A 23,273-nucleotide genomic window follows, 5' to 3' on the forward strand; every position below is an offset into this window, starting at 1 on the left:
GGAAGGGGCTGGTGTGTATGAAATGGAGACTAGTGCTCTCAATGATCTCTCATCCAGAGAGCTATCCCTTGAAGAGACAACTTTTCCTAGGTCCATTTGTTCCATCAGAAAGGGTTGGCATCCCTCATCTCATGAACAGTGGCATAACCAGACAGCAAGTTTTGGGTGAGACTGAGCTCAAAGTGAGCAAGCACAAATTTTTCTCTCAACCTCTACCTTCTCTCCACTCTCCCAAATATGTTCTCCAAAGACAGCCAGAACTCCCTTTTACCAAGCTTGGCAGACAGCAGAAATGTCTGGAATTTTTGAAGTTTTACAAACGATCACCTCTTGGACAGATACGTTTAACAGTGTGTAGCATTGTAGAATTGGGTCTCCTGAAGCAGAATTTTCGAAACGGGGCCGCGTTGAGACCCCCAAGAGCCCTTACAACTACAAACTTTAAAGTTGGTACAGATAAGTGAATGGTATCATCGTTCCAAGCAAGAGTTGTGCATAATTGTTTTGAACTTTTTAGTCAATCTAACAGAGTTTATTTAAACAATACTAGTTTTTACCAGTGGTCAGAAAGTGATGTTCTACAAAGCAAATGCAATGATTGGACGGTAAACTCTTGCCTCAAGGGGAGGTATCCACCTCCCTTTCAGAGTTTCACTTTTCTGAGCGTTTTTAGGAGTCATTTGCTCTCTCCCCACTGGTATTTAATACTATTACAGTCAGTCTCTCATTCATCAACATAATTCCTTTTCTGACTGGTATTTATATTGAGTCCCTGTATGCCTTTTTAACAAAGATGGATGCAAGGCAGAAAGTGAAGACGGAGAGAAAAACAGTCAATGGACAAGGAGGCCCTGGAACCATAGTTAAAAGCACAGAAAAATAAAGTCACCAGACAACGAAGGTAGGGAAAATGATTTTATTTTCAATATAGTGATTGAAATGTGTCAGTTCTGAGAAAGGAAAGACGTTAAACTTTAACTGTGAGGGCTGCAATAAAAATAGGGTACTTGAAGGACCGCAGAAAAAATAGAATTACAGGGAACTGTATTTGCCTTGACCAGTAAGGCATAATAAGGATCATGGATCCCTGATTCTGCTTGAGTTTCAGCAGTCTTCCCTTAAGAGAAGTATTGGAGAATATTCATACAGAAGACCCTCTCATCCCCAATCGAGCAGGAAGGCATCCAGGGTTAGCTTGCCATGGGACCGGAGTCTGAAGCAGTACTAAGGAACTTTGTTGTTGAGGTAAGTGGAAAACAGATCCTGCACCACCCTTGGAAAATGTCGCAGGCAGTGCCTATGTTGAAAGACCATCTGCGGTTGAATTACCTTTCTCAGCCTGTCCACCAGACAGTTGTCTTTCCCTATTAGATATGTAGCTGAACAGCCCAGTTTCACATCCCCACTGCTTCCTGACATAAGGGCTAGGATCTCATACTACCTGCTTGTTGACAGTACATGGCAACTTGACCATCTGTCTGAATTAGACTGGTCTAGCAGAACTCAAGGAAAGGAAAATTAATAAGCTTATCCATGCTGCATAGATTCTAACTACTGTTTGGAATCCTGCCAAATACTTGTTACCTGGAATGACCACAATTGGCAACAGGAAACTGGACGATGAACTTTTGGTCTGAACTGTATGACAATTCTTACTGTATTTTTCGCTCCATAAGACGCATTTTTTCCCAAAAAAAGTGGGTGGAAATAAGGGTCCGTCTTATGGAACGAATACCCCCTCGCACCTTTTTTTAACACCCCCCCCTGCACCTTTCTTTAATCGCCGGCAGTCCAGTGCCCATCTCCACCCTTTCCTTCTCAGCAGCAGGGCCGTGATGGAGGGGGCATGTTTGTAGGTACGCAGGCGCTACGGAGATGAAGTGGCATAACACGTGTTTTCCTTGCAGGCTCTGCTCCAGACTTGCTCCTGTTTGCACCAGGAAAGCGGCAGAGCTTTGAGCAGCACATTCAGCCCTGGTCGAGGCTGAGAAGATTAGTGGCCATAGTTCCCTCCCAGGCTGACTTCATCTCTCAACTGCTGCTACTACGTATGCACAGCATTGCACATGAACCCGCAGGGGAGATCGCAGAGGGCCGCAAGAGAAGAAGACTCGGAGGCGCTGGACCCGGAGGCACTGGACCGCTGGCAATTAAAAAAAGGTACCAGGGGGCTGCCTACCACCAGACTGCCTATCACTACCACCAGATACTGAGCTCCCCATTCGAGGAGATTAGCATCCGGGAGAAGCACTGTCCACTGGGGCTGATCCAAACTCACTCCCTGCAGCAAACTGGAAGACTGTAGCCACCAGCAGAGGAATGGGAGAGTTCAGATTGTGTAACTGAGGCGACCACTATTGAAGTAGAGCATACTGAAGTGGCCACATGCGAGCCCGAGCCCACCGAACCACATCCAAGGAGGCTGCCACTGACCCCAGAACCTGCAGAAAATCCTGCGCCCGAGAACACTGGGAAGTCATGAGGAAATGAATCTGCAACTGCAACTTGTCCACTTGGGCCCCAAGCAGGTATCGAAAAGAACCCTAAGGTACTCCAGATGCTCAGACAGAGTCAACCGGCTTTTGGACAGGTTGACCACCCATCCCACCAACTGCAGCAACTCCACAACCCGAGCCATAACCCAGGAGCTCTCCTGAAAACACTTTGCTCTGATCAACTAGTTGTCCAGAGGGATGAACCAGAATCCTGTGACCCAGGCTGCCTACCAGCAGATGCACCAGACCACCAGTGCACTTATGTGTAGAGGAGGAAAAACCAAGAAAAAAAATTTCTGAACTATTATTTTTTTTTCTTGGTTTTCCCTCCTTTACACATAAGTGTGTATTATGGTCAGGTGCATCTTAAAGAGCGAAAAATAAGGTATTTTCTTACGTGCTATGCTTTATATGCTTTCCTTACTTTTTTTAACTACAATTTAAGAATGGAGTATTCTCAGGGCAGACTCTGCAAACCTACCACTGCATTACCTCTTGAGATTTTATCAGCAGAATGTGCCCCTCCCTGCCAAAATGAAACAAAATGCAACTGCCAATACCGGATATTTATTTATAGAACTTGTAATAAGGACATGTAGAGCCTGTTCTACTGGCCCCAATAAACACGCCTCAAATGTACAAAGCTATCAAATAGAGAAATGTCTAAGCAGATTAAGCTATAAATAACACACTCTTAACATCTGTCATAACATTGATATTCGTATAAAGCAAAGTATGAAACTGTGATGTCTACATACCCTTTCCTTGTACAAAAGCAGAGAAAGTGAAATTTAGTTATACCTGTTAATTTCCTTTCCTTTAGTCCAGCCATACTAATCTAGATGAGTGGAATTATTTTCCCTTTACTTCTAGCAGATAAAGATAGAGAGCTGAAATTTCCAGATATAGGCTGGTGTTTCCTGGAACTTTCTAGTATGCAACGACCAAAGCAGCGTAAGGTCCTGTGACCCACCCCAATGCCCCATCTGCCACTGTAGCATAATGAAATTCCACAATTAGCCTCTAATCTAAACTATATACACAGTGAAAGAATGGCATACAAGCCCAGTGAAACCCCAGGCAGCAATATTTCCAGGGTGGGTCCCATACTGGTGTATTAACCACTCAAATGTCTAAATTTCATCTTCCTCAGAGATCTAGCCACACCAGTCTGGACAAATGAGATGTACCTAAGCAGAATCTCACTGGAAGGAAGAGGGGGAGACAAAGCATCCTATATCACTGCCCTGCCACTGGCCACGTCTATAATGCTACAGTCACAATCACCCAATCATTGAGATAGAAGTGCATCCTGATGTCTTTTGAGCCACTGCCAGGAAAGAGCAGAACAAAAAGTGCTTCCCAGCACACAGACGTGCAAGGAGCACTTGCTAACTGCTCAAATTGGAATATAAAGGTAAATCTAGAAAAGAAGAAACTTTCCCAGCTGAACAAAGTAAATGGCCAAAAGCAAAGTCTCCATCTTGATCTGTAGCATTCAAAGCACCACACTTAATGCCTTTGATGTCCAGAATGGGCCTGAAGAATCCCCCTTTCTTTGGCACCAAGAAATAGATGAGGAAGAGTATCAGCAATCACCTGCAAGGAAAGATCATGAAAGCCTCTGAAACAGGATGCAGTCCCACCTGAAGTAAAAAAAAAAAAATTAAAAAGGGGGGACAGTCTTCCATCCACCCTAACTGATGAGGAGCTTGGACTAACCTCACTAACCCTTTGAGTCCTGAAACCATCCTAGTGGCCATTCGCTGAATCAACTCTATTCTCTTCACATCTTTTTGATAATGTGGCCTCCAAAACTGAACACAGTACTCCAGGTGAGGTCTCACCATGGATCTGTATAACGGCAGTATAACTAAAGATCCATGATGAGACCTCACCTGGAGTACTGTGTTCAGTTTTGGAGGCTACATTATCAAAAGGATGTGAAGAGAATGGAGTCGATTCAGCAAATGGTCACTAGGATGGTTTCAGGACTCAAGGATCTCCCATATGAAGAACGTCTGAACAGGCTGCGCTTATATTCTCTCGAAGAGCGCAGAGAAAGGGGAGACATGATAGAAACATTCAAATACGTCACGGGCCGCATTGAGGTGGAGGAAGAAATCTTTTATCCTACGGGTCCCACGGCGACAAGAGGGCACCCGCTTAAACTCAGGGGGGGTAGATTTCATGGGGACACCAGGAAATACTTCTTCACCGAAAGGGTAATTGATCGATGGAATGGTCTTCTACGTCAGGTAGTTGAGGCCAGTACAACACTCAACTTCAAGGGACGATGGGACCGTCTGGTGGGGTCGCTCCAAAGGAATGCTTAAAAGATGGATTCTCGAGGAGGGAGGGTTCTTGAGTGGGCAGACTTGTTGGGGCCGTCAGCCCTTTTCTGCCATCATACTCTGTTTCTATGTTTCTACCAGTCACCTTAGGGTCACCATGTGGGAAAGGGAAAAGGGGAAGGAAGGCAGTCAAGGAAAAGAAAGCTTAAGGAGATAAGTTTTAAGAACAGTCTTAACCCTTTCAGGACCATAAGGATCGTAGGCCAATTTTTGTGGTTTTGACGACATTTTTATGGTAAAAAGGGCTTGCAGATGCCAAAAAATTGATTTTTTTTGTGAAATATCATTATTTTTTTTTTAAAAAAATCACACTTCTGGCTTATGGACAGTGTGGCAAGTGAATCTTCTCGTCAATCTGGCAACGACGCTAATGAATGAATGTCGGAACCAGTTTGTTTACATAAAGGCAGTATCATATGGAATCCGTACATATCAAATTTAGAACTGTAGACTATCCCAATCAAAATTTATAGGATTTTAAAGTTATGGGACAAATATGTCCCTTGGTCCTGAAAGGGTTAAAGGCTGAGAGGCCAGATTCTTGGCATCATGCTATCTTCAAGCTTGACTGGCCCCAGCTGATGGACCAGGGCCAAAAGTAAGGCTATTAGGCTTAACCTTGGTGCTTAGCTAAAGGATCTGGTCACTTGGGAGCAGGACCTGAACACAAGGGAGTTAGAACCAATACCATCACCAGTCTGAACAACTTTACTATGTGCTGAAGGTAGAGAAATGTTGGAAAGTTCCAGGACAGCACCAGCCTATATCCTGGTAACATCTTTGGAAGTGACAACATTTTAAATCCATCTGCTGGTAGAGAAAGGAACAAAATCCCATTTGTCCATACTTGTGTAGCTGAGATGCTTTAAGAAATTCAAAATTATGGCATGACAAGTTAAGTGTCATTTGAGTTATGTATAGTTCCCTCAAGCTAAAATGTACAAGGAGATGCAGACTTTTGAAATCCCCAAACATTAATATGATATGGCTGCAAAGCGAGTAATGATGGTTACAGCATGAACGCACAGACAGTAAGAAAGGCCATCCTGGATAGCTTAGAGCAGTTGCTAGACACATCATAAGAGTATCAGTTGCATAAAGTATTGTATGGCTGCCATGGAAAGTATAATGAATCAGAAGCCTTAAGTGATATTTAAAGAGGATTTGCTGGACAGCAGACGCTGACCTCTAATATAAGGTCAATTTTACAGTCCTGCGAGAACTGACAGCAGCCATTCAGAGAGCGGCGTAAGACCAGGCAGGCACACGAAATGCGCTGCTCTGACGCTGCTGGAAGAGATCAGTAGCCGTCCAGCGAAGCAGGAGCGCAGAAAGCACTCTGGACCACCGGGATTTAAAAAAAGGTACTGGGGGGGCTGCCTACCACTAGACCTGCCGGGGGGGGGCTGCCTACCACTAGACCTGCCCTGTACTCTGTCCCAAACTACCACTAGATCACCAGATGGGGGACAGGGTACAGGGCAGGGCGGTGGGCAGAATTTTTTTTGTTTGGGGTTTCCTCCTCTTCGGGGGGGGGGGGGCGCGTCCTATGGTCGAATGCGTCTAATAGAATGAAAAATACAGTACTTGTATAAAATTTGTAAACCACTTTGGTTGCTCCAAGAAAAGGTGGTATTATCAAGTCCATGTACCTTTAAATGTTATAGGTACTACACTTTACCATTTAAACTTTACAAACAGATGGAATAATATACAGCTAGCAGCAGTGAGCATTTTTTTCAAAACTGGTTGCCACTGACTGAATTCTGCCTGAACATTCAGCAACAGCACTTATCCAAGTACCCATACAGAATATCCCGGCAGTCAGTGGCCTATGGGGAGTTATTCAGCTATCACCGATATTCTGTATTGTATAATATTGTATTGTAGCACCAAATGTTCTGTCTAATGTAACTTTTGTGAATGTTGGCTTGTAACCCGTTCTGAGCTCCTGGGAGGTTAACCAGGTAGTAACTGGGTCCACCACTGAATTCTAAACTTCACCCCGACTCTATTCCTAGACTCCCTGACCCTAACCAGATAGTGCCATGGAGATTTCTCTAGATATTTGGCAGCACTGTTTGGTTATCTTCTTCAGATTCTTCAGACTGAAGGGGACAACAAGTACGAGGGGGCATTTGGAGAAACTGAAGGGAGATATGTTCAAAACAAATGCAAGGAAGTTTTTTTTCACCCAAAGGGTCGTGGACACTTGGAATGCGTTACCGGAGGAAGTGATCAGGCAGAGTACGGTACAGGGATTCAAACAGGGATTGGACGGATTCCTGAGGGATAAAGGGATCGTGGGATACTGAGAGAGGTGCTGGGATGTAACACAGGTATAGAAAGCTAACCAGGTAATAAGTATAGAAACCCAACAGGTCGTGCATGTGCAAGACCGGAGGGTTAGGACTACGATGGGAAGATAGGACTTCAATAAGAAACCAAGGTGGCAAGGGAGCCCCTTCTGGTGATTCAGACAGGTCGTGACCTGTTTGGGCCGCCGCGGGAGCGGACTGCCGGGCAGGATGGGCCCATGGTCTGACCCGGTGGAGGCACTGCTTATGTTCTTATGTTCTTATCTGCCACTGAAAATACCAGAATGAGCCAGTCAGCAGGAGATAACTAATTATGTCTGCTAAATATCAACCCCAAATATTTCAACCAATTGCTAGTGAACTCATTTTCAGCCAAATCATAACATAAAAACTACACAAGCAATGTTGAAGAATATCTAGCCAATTAAAAAAACCTGTAAATGCCGAGCTTAGGCATCAATATCTCTATATAAGTTGGTAGGCCAAATTCCAAAGTTCTTGGGTCTTCCCATACAGAAGTATTTTTTTTTTCCTGTGTGACTTACAAACCTTAACAGATGGCTGGATTAACAAGAGCTCATATTAGGATCACATACATACTACTATCCATTCAGTCATGTCTGACCTTTGGATACTCTGTAGGCCTGTCCTTGCCATGCTTCCCTGTTTTCCATGGTTTCTTTCAATTGCTTGATGTTCATTCCCATGTCATTTTTGATGGTATCCAGCCAATGGGCCTTTGGTCTTCCCTTCTTCATTTTACCACTGACCATTCTGAGTAGCACCTCCTTTTCTAGTGAATTTGCCCTCATCACATGGCCAAAATAAGTCAGTTTCTGTCTGGTAATCTTGTCTTGCAGGAACAACTCAAGGTTTATATGATCAAGAACATCTTTGTTGGTGATCCTAGTTGCCCATGGGATTTGTAGAAGTCTTCTCCAGCACCACTTATCTTTCATCTACGCGGGTGGGGGTAAGCACTCCGACATAGACTATGTTTCGCCCCAAATGGGCTGTATCAAGGAATCCCCCTTATATCAAGCGACTCATGCTTCCCGAAAAATCTATAGCGGGAAGCATGAGTCGCTTGATATAAGGGGGATTCCTTGATACAGCCCATTTGGGGCGAAACATAGTCTATGTCGGAGTGCTTACCCCCACCCGCGTAGATGAAAGATAAGTATTTTTTGATATGCTAAATATCTATAAGCTAAAAAACTAAGATAAAAACTTAAAAACTAAAAAATGTTATAGAGACCTATGACGACCATGGGTGCCGCAATTGGTCTGTATGTTTTTTGAAGAGATTAGACATACAGCACGGTACTTCTGAGGTCTATGGGTCTGAATACTTAGACAAACACCTTAAGGCCTTTTTTTTTTTTTTTTTACCTGACGATTCACTGTTTTGATTTCTAAAGAGATCTTAAAACTTTTGAGCCTGATATAAATTTGTACTGTTTAGTGAAAGCATCAATTGTTACAATGCTATATTCTTGATCTAGTCAGAGAAATATGCCTATGATTCTCTCAATTATGTTTGAAAAAAAAGCAAAGCTAGAGAAATTTGTTTCACAAACACTTGCCATGGGATGGAGACAGGGAAGAGGAAAATGAAATGATTCCTAAAAGGAACTTCTCTATTAAAAAAACAACAGATCCAGATATAGAACCTGCAGAGGGAGTCCTGCCCTCTTCCTCTGCAACAGCATCATTGAGCCTTCCTTGCTTCTTACACATCTACTTCCTTCCTGTCAGAAAACAATGACCAGCAGCAGCACAAACTTGGAAACACAGAAAATCTTTTCCTAGTGCAGCTGGGAAAGAAAGCATAACATATTTCATGCTTGTTTAGCGCCCAGTTTTTAGAAGTGGTGTACTGCATTCTAAGGAACAGGATGATCCATCCTAATTTTACCTCTTTCTAGGCACAATTTGTCCTTCTGATTTTACTTAGAAAATCAACCTCTTTAGTAAAGTGGAGTAAAACAAAGAATGAATCGGCTTGATTTGCAGAAATAGAGCCTAGTAGCAAGCCACTATAGAATACATAAACATATAAAGAGAAAAATCAATTACATTAAACTACAGCCTTTTTTACCAAAGTCAATACCACTTTACCATACTGCAGTTATGCTTTATTTTTTTTTTTCAGGGCTGGAGTATTTAGCTCACAACATTTCAGTAGTAACTGAAGGCAAGCCAAATGTTCCCTCTCACTGAAACTCATACATTTGAGATACATACACCACATAGCCTGGCTTGAGTGTAAGGTTCATTCTTGTTAAATAATGCACAAAACTGTCCCCGAAACTCACCTATCACATGTCTCAGTGCTGGTTTCATGTCAATTAAAAAAAAAAGTCAAGTAATACTCTTTTTTTTTTTTTTTTTTTAATAAATTCTTTATTCATTTTTAAACTTTCAACAAGTGATTTATAATAAAATCATATACACTTTAATATCACGTGTTAATCAAACATATATTGAATCATAAAATAATTCCTCCCTCCTCCCATATAAACATCCTAGTTTCATATACCTTAAAATTAAACCCACCCTCCTCCCACCCTATACTTCAATAATTAAAAGGGGAAGAAATAAATTATTAGTTATAATCAATCTTTACAATAATTTGTTAATGGCTCCACTGCATATATATTTACCTATATGCATATGTAGATGATACATATACAGAGCAGTGGTGTAGTCTGTATAAATCCTATTACAATATTTATACATAGAGATGTTTCTAAAAGAGTGGCCTTAACTTTTAACAGTATTTTACTCTTGGTATCTGTCCTTATAGCCTAGCTCTGATGAAAATTCTTATTTGACTAATCTTTAACACAAGAAAGAAGGGAGAACACAGGGAGTACACTGCTCCATGAGAAAAGCAACTTTTAAAGAGAAAACATAAAAGCTGTCTACGCTCTTTGGCGCCAGGGCCTACCTAGATATAATAATAAAACATGGTTTTCCACCGAAATGAAGAATATGAACAGAGAATGTCGAAAATTAGAATGAGCCTGGAAAAATGGAGGAAATTATACTCACAGTACAACTGTCAAATCAAACACAGACATGAATGGGTTAGATAAACACACCTAAGAAAATTATTTAAAATATTGACGAATATAACTGACTGCTCTCCTATGAACTCCTCAAAGACGAACTCCCCTACATCTTATATACTAGCAGTACACTTCTCAAATAAGACAGACGGCGCTGTTTAAAACATAAGAACAGCCTTACTGGGTCAGACCAATGGTCCATCAAGCCCAGTAGCCCGTTCTCACGGTGGCCCAATCCAGGTCACTAGTATCTGGCACCTCTGGGAAAAGGTAGGCACCAGAAATGTAGGCCAGGGTTTTCAAGGTCTACATTTCCGGCACTTACCTTTGACATGAATCACACCTCTGGAGGGGCCTACTGGCGCCTCTGGCATTAGCCACCCTACAGTGGCTTTAGGCGACATAAAGCGCCTAGGGAGGTACAATTCCAGTACCAGTTTTTTTAGGTGCAGTAAGCGCTTTGAAAATCAGTTTATAATGCCATTTAAATGGCATTTTTCATTTAGTTTAAAGGGCTGGTAGGGTGCCTACCAGTGTCTAAAAAAAACTGGCGCCACTTATAGAATGTGGACCTTTGTTGCTAACTATTCCCCAATTAAGAACATAACAATAACCTTACTGGGTCATACCAATGGACCATCTAGCCCAGTAGTCGGTCTTCATGGTGGACAATCCAGGTCACTAGTAACTGGGAAAATCTCAAAAAGTAGCAACATTCCATGTACCGATCCAGGGTAAGCAGTGGCTTCCCCCATGTCTGTCCCAACAACAGACTATGGACTTTTCCTCCAGGAAATTGTCCAAACCTTTCTTAAACTAGCTTATTAACCACTCTTACCAGAACTTCTGGCAACTCGTTCCAGAGCTTAACTATTCTCCAAATGAAAAAATATTTCCTCCTTTTGGTTTTAAAAGTAAAAAAAAATAAAAAAAATAAAAATATATCAATCCACATATCTCCACTCAGCTGTCTCTTTTCCAAGCTGAAGAGCCCTAACCTTTTTAGTTTTTCCTCATATGAGAGGAGTTCCATCCCCTTTATCATCTTGGTCACTCTTCTTTGAACCTTTTCTAGTTTGCTATATCTTTCTTTATGAGCTCAGGCAGATACTCCATATACTTAATCGTACCAAAGAAAGACTCAGATGACTGCAGACCGATTCTAGACCTCATATCGGTCAATGCGGCTCTGAAGATATCGCACTTCCGCATGGAGACCATTCGGTCAGTCATAGCGGCAGTGGTGCCGGAGCAATTTCTTGCCTCTCAATCTGACAGAAGCCTATCTTCACATTCCCATTTTCCCAGCCCACAGGAGATATTTATGATTTCAGGTACTGAAGCAGCATTTGCAGTTCTCTGCACTCCCTTTTGGCATGACCATGGCATCTCAAATTTACCAGGGTGATGGTAGTGATAGCAGCGCACCTCCACAAAGCTGGGATTCAGGTGCACCCATATTTGGACAATTGGTTCATTAGAGCTTTGTCCACGGTGGATAGTCATCTTCAAGAAGAGTCAACTGGAACCAACTCAGTGCCTGCAGTATCAGGGAGTCTTGTCCGACAGCCTTGGGCCAAGTGATTCTTCCAGAGCCAAGCAGTCTAAAGCCTCAGAAGCAGTTTTTGGAGCTGCTCCAGAGACCGTCTCCCATGGCATAGCATTATCTGCAGGTCTTGGGGTCAATGGCGGTAACCACAGAGGTGGTTCCTTGTGCCAGAGCGCACATGAAACCTCTCTAAGGCTCTCTTCTTTCTCGTGGGCCCCTTAGTCAGACTCACTATAACAGCCGCTCCCCTGGCAACCTAAAGCAAAGAGCAGCTTGTGATGATGGCTGCAGGTGGCTGCCCTTTCCATGGGTATGCCTCTTCACATCTCCTCCTGGGAGATACTAATGACCTATGCCAGCCTTTACGGTTGGGAGTCACTGCGATAGACACCCAGTCCCGGGGCGTTGGACTCTGGCTTAACAGAAGTAGTCCATAAATCACCTGGAACTCTCTGGAAGTCAGAATCTTCTCAGACATGAGAAAGCAGTAGCATATTTCAACAGGCAATGAGGCACCAGAAGTGCTCCACTGTGTCTAGATCAACTCCTTTTGATGGGCAGAAGCTCACTTGCAGGCTCTCTCAGCTACGCACACAGCAGGAATGGAAAATGTGCAGGACAACCTTTTCAGTTGGCAGACTCTCGACCTTGAAGAGTGGTCACTATCTCCATAGGCATTCATATCACAGATGCATCTGATGGCTTTGGCAGTGAACACCAAGATGCCTCGTTTTTACAGCCAAATATTCGAGTTTTGAAGAGAGGGGTTGGATGTGTTAGTCCAACCATGGCCATAGAATGAGCTCTTCTAAGCATTTTCCCCTTGGCCCATGCTCGGTCGAGTCACTTGCAGGCTTGTGATCATTTCCTGCTTGGTAGTCATAGAACGCCAGATTGGTCTCGCAGACCATGGTATGTGAAACTAGTCCCATCTCCTGAGGGATGAAGGCCTCAGACTTCCAGTCCAAGCAGATCTTCTCACTCAGGGACCAGTTCTTATTGAGTTCAGAACACTTTGGGCTTACAGCATGGCTCTTGAGCAAGTGGCTCTGACAAGCAAGGGTTATTTGGATGTGGTCTTTAGTAAGTTGCTCAGAACTAGGAAGCTGTCCACAGGGGCAGACAATGCTAAGGCTTGAAAGTCCTTTCAGCATTGGCATGCGGTGAAGGATGTAAAGACCTGGTGAGCGCCGATTTCAGTAGTCTTGAATTTTTTTGCAGGAGGGACTTCAGAAGGGGCTATCAGTAGGTTCTCTGAAAGTGCAGCTAACAGGCCTTTCCTGTTTACAAGCTTGAGGAGGAAAGAGGCTCCTTGGCCGCTCACCCTGATGTCACCCGGTTCATTAAAGGGGCTCTGTGGTTGTGCCCTCCAGTTCATTTCACTTTCCCTTCCTGGAACCTTAACATCCTGCAAGGGCTCAGTACTGCTCCGCATGAGCCCTTACGGGAGGCTGTCCTTTTGGAACTTACAGTCAAGACAGTATTCCTGGTGGCAATTATGTCGACAAGATGGGTTTCCCAAGTTTCAAGTTTTTTATGCAGGGAGCTGTTCCTTAGGATTATGGAAGCTGAGCTCTCCCTACACACAGTTCCAACTTACTTACCAAAGGTAGTCTCGGCCTTCCACATCTATCTGGAAGTCTGTTTGTCCGTTTTTTGCCCTACGGGGTCTAAGAAAAAATACAGAACATTGTATTTGCTGGATGTCAAGCAACTGCTTATTCGGACCTCGAAGTTACCAATGAGTTTCACCTATCGGACCACCTTTTTATTCTGACCAGTCATGCCAAGAAAGGGAGGCCAGTGCCCACAGCCTCAATTTCCAGATGGATTAAAAAGGCCATTTCCTTCACGTACATGGGCTGTGTTAAACAGCCACTGATCGTGTTAAAAGCACACTCCACTAGAGAAGTTGCTGCCTCTTGGATGGAGACTAGGACTGTTTCACTTGAGGAAATTTTGTAGAGCAGTTACGTGGTCTATCCTTCATACCTTTACTAGGTTCAATAGGGTGGATGTAGCAGCCAGGAAAGATGCCATTTTTGGATCCTCTGTTTTTAAGTCAGGCTCAGTGGGCCCACCCTAGACTCTTGGAACTGCTTTAGCACTAGACACATTGCACTAGAAAGAAAGATTAGGTTCTTACCTCAGTAATCTTCTTTCTTGTAGATGTGTCTAGTGGTCCTGAAGTCCCACCCTGTGTATGGGCTTTGCATGCCTTTTGCCTTAGGATTTGAAGAATTCTCTCTCTCAGAATAGCTGAGAGGATTAAAAAAAAAACATGCTGCAAAGGTACAGCCTCATGACCATACAGGCTTAAGTCTCTGTTTGATAGCTAGTCATTTGAGAATCTATGAGCTCTATACATAATTAGTGCTAGTTGCACAAATTATGTTATAATGTTTATTTCCTATGTTTGTTACAGAGCAAAGCAGACTTCTGGTGTCAGAGATTTTTCCTCATTTCCCTCCTTCTTGTTATGTCTTTTATTACACTGCTATTTGATTGCTTTTGTACAAACTAAGGGGGCAGGAGCAGCTCCCTGGAAGGAGGTGGAGTTAGAAAACATGATTGATAGTTTTCTGCAAGCAACTTGCTAGTTCAGATACAAGACCCTAGTGTTCAAGACCACTAGACACATCTACAAGGAAGATTACTGAGGTAAGAACCTAATCTTTCTTTTTAATATCTTCATTACATATGCTTCAATGTCTGCTAACATTAAATACATATTCATTCATAAATTTTACAGTCTGGAAACTAATTTATACTAATGGTATGACCCATCTTTAGCAAGGGTCAATGGCCTATTGCAAAACTGGGACACAAAATTCTTCCTGAACAGTATAGAAGCACCTCTTGCCCAGCCACATTTCAATTTTGATCATGCCTGTTCATTTAAATGAGTTTCTTAGAATAACTGAACAAAAAACTGTGTCCACTTCAAATTTGTGAGCAGTGGCTAGAATCGATAAGCAATGCACATTAAAGAAGCAAGCCTCAAATTCCCAAGGGAACTTTAACTCCAACAGTGAGACAACAGACTCTCTTAACGAGTCTTAGTTATTCTCATTGGCCCCACTGCGGGGAAAAAAATGGAGAAGAAAAAACTCCTAAATAGGAGAAAAAGTTCTCAGGTTAAAAAACCACTTATAATTACAAGTTCTGATACAGTCCACTGGTCACAAATACAGAAGAATCAAGGACCTCCTAAATAGAGAAGAAAAACAACAGTTTTTAAATCACCACTTAGCTTTAGTCCCAGTGTCTCTATGTGGCATTCCAAATTCTTCCATGCACATATCTCAAACGATAATTGTAATCTGAACGGATGGCCTTTCAGGTTAATTCAAAATTTGCATCAAATCTTCTCTCTACTACCAACTCGACAAGAGGCTTTGGCCAGAGGCCTTGTTTTGCAAGTGCTGCGTCATGAGTAAAGGTCACAAAACTTCAGACCACTCTGAGGGGGCAAGCGCATTACGATCTCATAAAACAGCTAGTCATAACATCATCTCCAGCCCCTACATTTAAATAAGTACATAGCAATTAAGTAACATTTAAAGGGGTGGATATTGCATCAAAAATTATCTTTTAAGATTCTGAGGATTAATTGACTGGTCATTTGAAAAATGCCTTCCATTCAATTGCATTATTAAGACCAGATGGTTCAACTGTCTCCAGCTCAAAAATAAGTCTCTGTTTACATCAGCACAATAGCTTCCGAATATCTCCTTCTTTCTCTGAAAGATACATTTGTTTAAGGATAATACAACGTAAGCTGTCAAAGGTATGCTTCAGTTTCATTAAATGCTTCACCAAGGGAGCTTCTTCTTTTCCTGTATTAACATATAATCTATGTTCTATCATTCTTATACTGAAGGGACGTGAGGTCTGACCTATATGTATAAGATCACACGGGCATTTAATAAGATAAATTACATTTGATGTACATGTTGTGTTGCCTAGTAATCTTTTGGGGATCCTTTTACTAAGGTGCGCTAGGGCTTTAACGCACGGAATAGCACACGCTACATTGCCCCGCGCGCTAGACCTTAACGCCAGCATTGAGCTGGCGTTAGTTCTAGAAGCATAGCGCGTGGTGTAGCGCACGGTAATTTCCTGCGTGTGCTAAAAACACTAGCACACCTTAGTAAAAGGAGCCCTTAATTTGTTGCTCTTTGTTCCAAAAAAAACTCTGTTCCTTCTATAGTAATATCACAGATGGAGCATGTCCCACATCTAGAGAAGCCTTGTCCTTTAGGAGGTCCACACATCAGCCCCGCGTAACCTATCTGTTAGGTTCCCATTACATGCAAACAATACCAAGCATTGATAAGCGTTCAGTTTTTCATAGGTACTTAAAATTTGCCAATATTTCTTAATCATTTTTGCTATATACGGAGATGCTGAAGTGAATTTAAGCAAACATATCAATGTCAATTCCTTCTCTGTTTTATTTTGAAGGTGTAATATAGAGCTCGTTTGAATGCTATATTAACAATTTTTTTCAGATAGCCCTTCTGCAGAAATTTTTCTTTCAATTGCACATCTTTTTCAATATATTGATCCTTAATTTCACAAATTCTTCTAAATCTGAGGAATTGGGATACTGGAAAGTTATTTTTAAGATGAGTGGGGTGCATACTCTGATAGTCAAGGAAGGTGTTCCGATCCGTAGGTTTTGAATACACTGCTGAATTTAATTTATCTTGATGCTTACTAACCCGTACATCCAAAAATGCTCTCTCTTTATTGTGAAAAGACATGTCAAATCCAATAGTGGGGTGTCTATGGTTCAACATAACATAATAACAAATTTCTAGACCGTATAACCATAAGTTCAAAGCGGTTAACAAAAAATTATGCTATGAGAAAATACAGGAATAATGTGATATACAGAAATCTAATTGATCAAGAATTTGGAAAAAGAAAAATCTTCAAAAGTTTTCTATAATGTTCATAAGATGCGGATCTGATCAATAATGGACGTAAATCTTTATCATCATAAGCTGCTTAGTAAGAAAGACAATGCCCGTGATGTTTCTTACTTTTACAACCCTTAACTCAGTGGTTCTTAACCTTGTTGGAGGTACTGAACCCCACCAGTTTCATATGCGTGTTCACAAAACCCTTCTTTATTGGAAAAATAAAATATGATTTTTACTAATTCAAAACATAGGTATACAGTGAGGGAAAAAATAATATCAATTTTGAAAACAAAAATGTTCTCCTATATTTTGAATAATAACAACATAATAATGAAATTTACTTAAAATCAGTGTGACTTCTGCTGTTGCCTCTCAGAGACCAGTTCAGAAATGCGCGGCTTTACCTTGGCAAGTGCCACTCTCATGTCATTTTCGCAACAAAGTCTGTTCCTTTTCTTCATTTTTATGGCCAGCATCCTCGAAAAGGATTGCTCGCAAAGATATGTTGTAACAAACGGTATGAAAATTTCCAGAGCTTTCTTAGCAATAACAGGGTACGTTACCAATTGTTGACACCAAAACGTTGAGAGCGTTGTTGTTCTGAAGAGTTGCTGTTGAACCTGGCTCTGCTGAATTTAAATGATTTCATCGAGGTATTCATCATTGACATCTGTTGTCTCAACACTAAACGTGAACGGCTGTCTCACCCATGCTGGATATGACTCTCTTGTAGGAAGTATCCGTCGAGAGACTTTGCAAGCTCATCTAAGTGCGTGGCAACAGTTTGCTTCAGTTCCTCGGGTACAGAAATGTCTCCGATTCCAGATACATCTTCGATCTTACTTACACAGTTGTCTAGCAGGGGAAAGTTTGCAAAGTTATCGTTTTCTGTTCGTCGTTTCCATAATGGTAGCTTTTTTTGAAAAGCTTTCAGGTTTTCTTCCGCTTCGATGATGTTGACTCCACCACCCTGCATCTGCTTATTGAGATGATTGAGAGCTGCAAAGATATCAGCCATGTACGCTAAAATGAGAATGAACTCAGAATTTTTGAAGCAATCTGCATGACAATGTTGCTGCTCTTGCAAAAACAGAGCTAATTCCACACGCATGGCAAAAACACAATTCAGCACCTGTCCCCGGGATAACCACCGAACGTTAGAATGGTACAGAAGTACCTCGAATTCAGATCCCATTTCTTTACACAGCTCCTTGAAGATGTGGTGCTTCAGAGCAATATTTCGCACATAGTTCATGTATTCCACAACAATTTTTAAAACTTCTGCCAGTTTTGGAGGCAAGGTTTTTGTTGCCAATGCATACCTGTGCAGAATGCAATGCGTAACAATGATGTGTGGTGCATCGGCATTCACTAGCGCACCAAAACCGGACTTTCTTCCGAGCATGGCTGGAGCTCCGTTCAAACAAACTGCAGAAACCATATCCCACGAAAGATTGTTGTCTTTGAAGAAGTCATCCACAAGTTTCTTCACATCAGTTGCCTTAGTTGTTGTTGTAAGAGGCTTACAAAATAAAAAATCTTCCTTTATCACATCGTCTTTCACATAGCACACGAATACTGCAAGCTGGCTTAGATTGGAAACGTCTGTGGTCTCGTCGAGTTGAAGGCTGAATTTTGCCGGGCTTGAAATCAGATCTGCAACTACTTGAGCCAAGATGTCTTTGCTCATGTCCTCTATTCTGTTGCTGATGATGTCATTTAAAAGAGGAATTTCAGATAACTGAACTTCAGCCGCTTTTCCCAGCATGATATTCGCCATCTTCAACACAGCTGGTTTTATGAGTGTTTCACCAATGGTGTGTGGTTTGCCCTGCTTTGCGATCAGATAAGCAACTTCGTACAATGCTGTGAGGATCGGTTTGTTGATGGGTACAAAGCCGAGAACAGGCAGAATAGCCTTTTCATCGAATCTTGCTCTCTTCACCTTGAATTCAGTGAGCGTTGTGTTCTTGTATTTTCCATCTCCATGCAGCTTAAGGAAGTATTCCCTTAGTTTTGCCGGAGCTAGACTAGAATTACTCAACTTGGCATTGCAAATCATGCAATTAGGATGCTGACTCCCATCACGTTCCGTTATACATGTGAATCCATATTGTACATATTCGTCCAACCACTTTCGTATTTTGCTCGACATAGTAAGGGATTAAAATATTAAGATAGGTATCACATGACGTACCATCACAACAATTACAATTCGACTACTATGCGCATCAAATCCCCTGAAGCACAGATAGGCCAAGCGATGTTGCGTGATCACCTGTAGCCAATTATGGATAAGTGGGGCGTATCATCACGAATCATAAGCGCTTCGATCACGTTCAATCATCTATCAGTTAAATCACAAATTTTGATCAGGAATTGATTGATGTATATAAGGCGTTAGTTACAGATTGATAGATCAAGAAACCGAGTACACGATCAGTCTTGATCAAAATCACTGAATAACTGATAGATGATTGAACGTGACCGAAGCGCTATATGAGTCAGAGGTGTGTTTTGACCTCCGCCGAACCTGCGAGACTGACTCACCGAACCCCTGGGGTTCGGTCGAACCCAAGTTAAGAACCACTGCCTTAACTGAAGGGAACATAAATAGAGCATGAGATTTTCTACTATTCTTATGCACCGCAATAACAAATCTGTCGACAAGATAAAATGAGGCAACATTTAAAGCAACTTTATAATATAGGCATCCCAACTTAAAGATCACCTGGGCCTCTACTGGAAGCCAATGCAACTCACAATAATAGGGGGTAATGTGGTCATACTTCCTCAGACCATAAATCATTCTTACTGCTGTATTTTGAACCAGGGTCAGTCTAGCCAAATTTTTCTTGGTACTTGCACTTGGTACTTGTCAACAAAAATATATAGCTTGGACTCTTTTCCGATCCAGAGCACAAATATATCATCTATATAATGAAGCCAGCACTGAACATAAGAACATTACATAAGAACATAAGCAATGCCTCTGCTGGATCAGACCTGAGGTCCATCGTGCCCAGCAGCCCGCTCATGTGGCAGCCCAACAGGTCCAGTGCAGTGATCCTCTATTTATACCAGTGGTCTCAAACTCAAACCCTTTGCAGGGCCACATTTTGGATTTGTAGGTACTTAGAGGGCCGCAGAAAAAAATAGTTAATGTCTTATTAAAGAAATGACAATTTTGCATGAGGTTAAACTCTTTATAGTTTATAAAACTTCCCTTAAACAGTTAAAAGGAAAGATATATAAACTATAAAGAGTTTTACCTTATGCAAAATTGTCATTTCTTTAATAAGACATTAACTATTTTTTCAGCGGCCTTCCAAGTACTCTATTTTTTCTGCAGCACTCACATTTAAAGTTTAATATCTTTTCTTTCTCAAACTGGCACATTTCAATCACTAAATTGAAAATAAAATCATTTTCTTACCTTTGTTTGGTAATTTCATGAGTCTCTGGTTGCACTTTATTCTTCTGACTGTGCATCCAATATTTCTTCCCTTCTTTCAGCCTCCTGTATGCTTCCTCTCCTCCAGACCTCATTCCCTCCCCCAACTTTTTCTTTCTTTCTCAATGTCTGTCTTTCTCTGATTCTGTGTCCCATTTTTTACTTTGTTTCTGGCTCCCTGTCCCTTCTTTCTTTCTGCCCTCCCCATGCCACCGCCGCCGGGGAATAAGCTGCTGCTGCTGCCGCCATCGGGAACAGGCCAAGATCTCCATGCTTCTCTTCTCCACAGGGCCGCCCGCCCGACGTCAATTCTAACGTCGGAAAGGATGTTCCGGGCAGCCAGGCAGCGATTGGCTAGCCAGAACGTCCTCTCGACGTCAGAATTGACGTCGGGCGGCGAGAGAAGCAAGGAGATCAAAAAGCACGGTGCCGGCCTGTTCCCCGATGGCAGCGGTGAGAAAGGAAGGGAAGCAGGTTGGGCACCACTGCTCTAGACGAGCCGCACTCTAGAGAAAACAGTGGAGGGTGGCCAGCTGTGCGGACCGCCCCCCCCCCCTTGGTACGCCACTGGAGCAGCAGCGTGTCTGGCCGGCTCGTTCTGTTCAAAGCCGCGGGTGGCGGCTCCTTGCGAGATTCGCGCCTGCGTCTGAAGCCTCTCTGATGTTGTGATGTCAGAGAGGCTTCCGATGCAGGAGTGGATAGCGCAAGGAGCCGCCAACCCGCGGCTTTGAACGAAACGAGCCGGCCAGACACGCTGCTGCTCCAAAAGGAAGAGAATGATCCAGTCCAGACCGCGGGCCGCAAATAAAACCTGGAGAGCCACATGCGGCCCGCGGCCCGCGTGTTTGAGACCGCTGATTTATACCCTTCTATCCCCCTTTCCAGCAGGAAATTGTCCAATCCTTTTGTGAATCTTTGGGAGTATATAGAAGATAGGAATTTTCGCATCCTGATAATTAAAAAAAAAAAATCAAACTCATTTTTTGTAATGTATCCTAATTTTAAGGCTTTAAGTGTCAGACCGTTAATTTCTTTAAGAAGAAAAGTTGGCGATATATTTCTGATATGTAGTCATCTTTATTCAAGACAACTACAGCACCCTCTTTGTCTGTGTGTTGAATAACGATCAAATGATCATTTTTCAAATTTTTTTAAGGCCAATCTTTCTTGAACTGTAAGATTTCATCATTTATTTTACCTTTTGTTTCAAATGTCTTAATGTCAAATAACACAAGTTATTTACTTTATATACTCGAATATAAACCGAATTTTTGGTCCAAAAATGGGGGTCGGTTTATATCTGGGTCAGCAGTAGAGAATGACATGGTGGATGTTACCCGCTGCTAGCCGCAAGTAGCCATGGGTAACCCACCAAAATGGTGGAGAGGGGAAGGTCCCTGCAGTTAAGGGGACGGTTGCATCAGAGGAGAAGCTTCCACCCACACACAACTGCACGAACACTCCAGCAGCTTTCAACAAGCTACTCAAACCTTAAAACGCACCGCGAAGGTAAGGGGAAGGGAGGGAGATGCACGAACCGCATGAGGGGTGCCGAAGGGCAGTGAAGTAGTGAGAGGGAAGGGTAGATGCTACGGGGATGGGGCGGTGAAGGGGACAGGGCGGTGAAGGTGGTCCGGTGACGGGGCAGTGATGGGGACAGCTGACCCGTGCCTCCCCAACAACGAACTTTGCCTTTTTTCGGGCCTATGGTAAGACCTGGTGGTCCAGCAGTGGGCCATAACAGGAGCGATCCCTCCCATCTTTGGCCCTAGCCAGCTTTAACTATTTTTATCTCCCTCCTGCCACCACCTCCCCCTCCCCCCGGAGCTTTTAAATCCCTGGTGGTCCAACAGTGGTCCAGGACAAGAGGGATCCCTTCCGTCTCCTGCCCAGCTAATTTTAAACAACTTTTATTTCCTTCCTGCCCCCTCCACAGTGAACCGTGGCAGGAGCGACATTCCTTTGCTCCTGCTCGTGCAGAGCCTCTAGCTAATTGGCTGCTAAGAACTCATGGCAGCCAATCAGCTAGCAGCTCTGCACAGGCAGGAGCGACTTTCCTTCGCTCCTGTCTGTGCAGAGACGTTAGCTAATTGGCTGCCGGGAGTTCATTCTCATTGACAGTTTTGAAGGCTGACCATATTCTGTCTGTTGGTATATTGACTAAACTCCCTTCGAGTTAGCATCATCTGATAGGTTATCTGCATTATTTTTAAATAGCTTGAATATCATTTCTTAATTGAGTAGTATGCTAGTGTGTTAAATGTAAGAAAGTTTGTCTTTGAAGGGAGCCAGTGCTCTGCGCGGAGGGCTGGGGAGATAGGGTCAAGGTAGTTGAGATTGTGTAGGAGGCAGATTGCTGAGTTTTGTACACGCTGGAGGCGTTTGAGATCTTTTTTGGCCATTCCATCTTTATGATGAATACCATACTACGCTGAAACCCATATTTTGTTGGAAACACTACCATGAAGAAAGGATTCCTGGAGACATCCAAAAAGACTGCAAAAAGAGTAGAAGATCAGCGTCAGATGAGATCATCCCGAATAGAAGTGTCAGATGAGACAACTGTAGAATGGGATGTAAAAGAAACTTTGATTCTGCATGAGAAAAGATTGCAAGATCTAGAAGGATACTGTATTGTTAACATAGTGCCTGAAACAGGATAGGACTATCTGAGGAGTCTCAGAAAAAGAGAATATTTGGCGCAAACCAATGAGGTGAGCATCCACTTGTGTTGCCAAAGAATCAGCTGAGTTTGTTGGCAAGAGTATTTGTTGCTTCTTGAAAATAAACAAGGTTTAGAAATATGTTTCAAGAAATTGAGTAGTTCCAAATCCTCTTGGCTTTCTCACAGAAAAATAGAAAAACTGATACTGTCATGCTTGATTATGCAGTAGAACACAAGTTGATTGCTCATGCATAGTAAGATGAGTTGATTAAATATGCTGTGATGAAAAAACTTGAGTATTCCAACTCTCTTAAGTCTCAACATGTTTATATATGCTTAAGTCTCAACATGTTTATAAATATAAATATAAATGCCTGCTCTTGGCAGAACAGGCTCTTGTGTTAATACTCTCCAGGTGAGGTTCACAAAATAC

At 42.5% G+C, this 23,273-nt stretch overlaps 1 protein-coding gene across 5 annotated transcripts in view; it reads right to left on the minus strand.

Moving 5' to 3' along the window:
* MYO9A (myosin IXA) overlaps nt 1–23,273 on the minus strand; it is a 517,771-nt gene that overhangs the window by 457,373 nt on the left and 37,125 nt on the right. The window lies entirely within an intron of this gene.

Source organism: Geotrypetes seraphini, chromosome 14 (assembly GCF_902459505.1).
Source record: "Geotrypetes seraphini chromosome 14, aGeoSer1.1, whole genome shotgun sequence".
Classification (NCBI taxonomy): domain Eukaryota; kingdom Metazoa; phylum Chordata; class Amphibia; order Gymnophiona; family Dermophiidae; genus Geotrypetes; species Geotrypetes seraphini.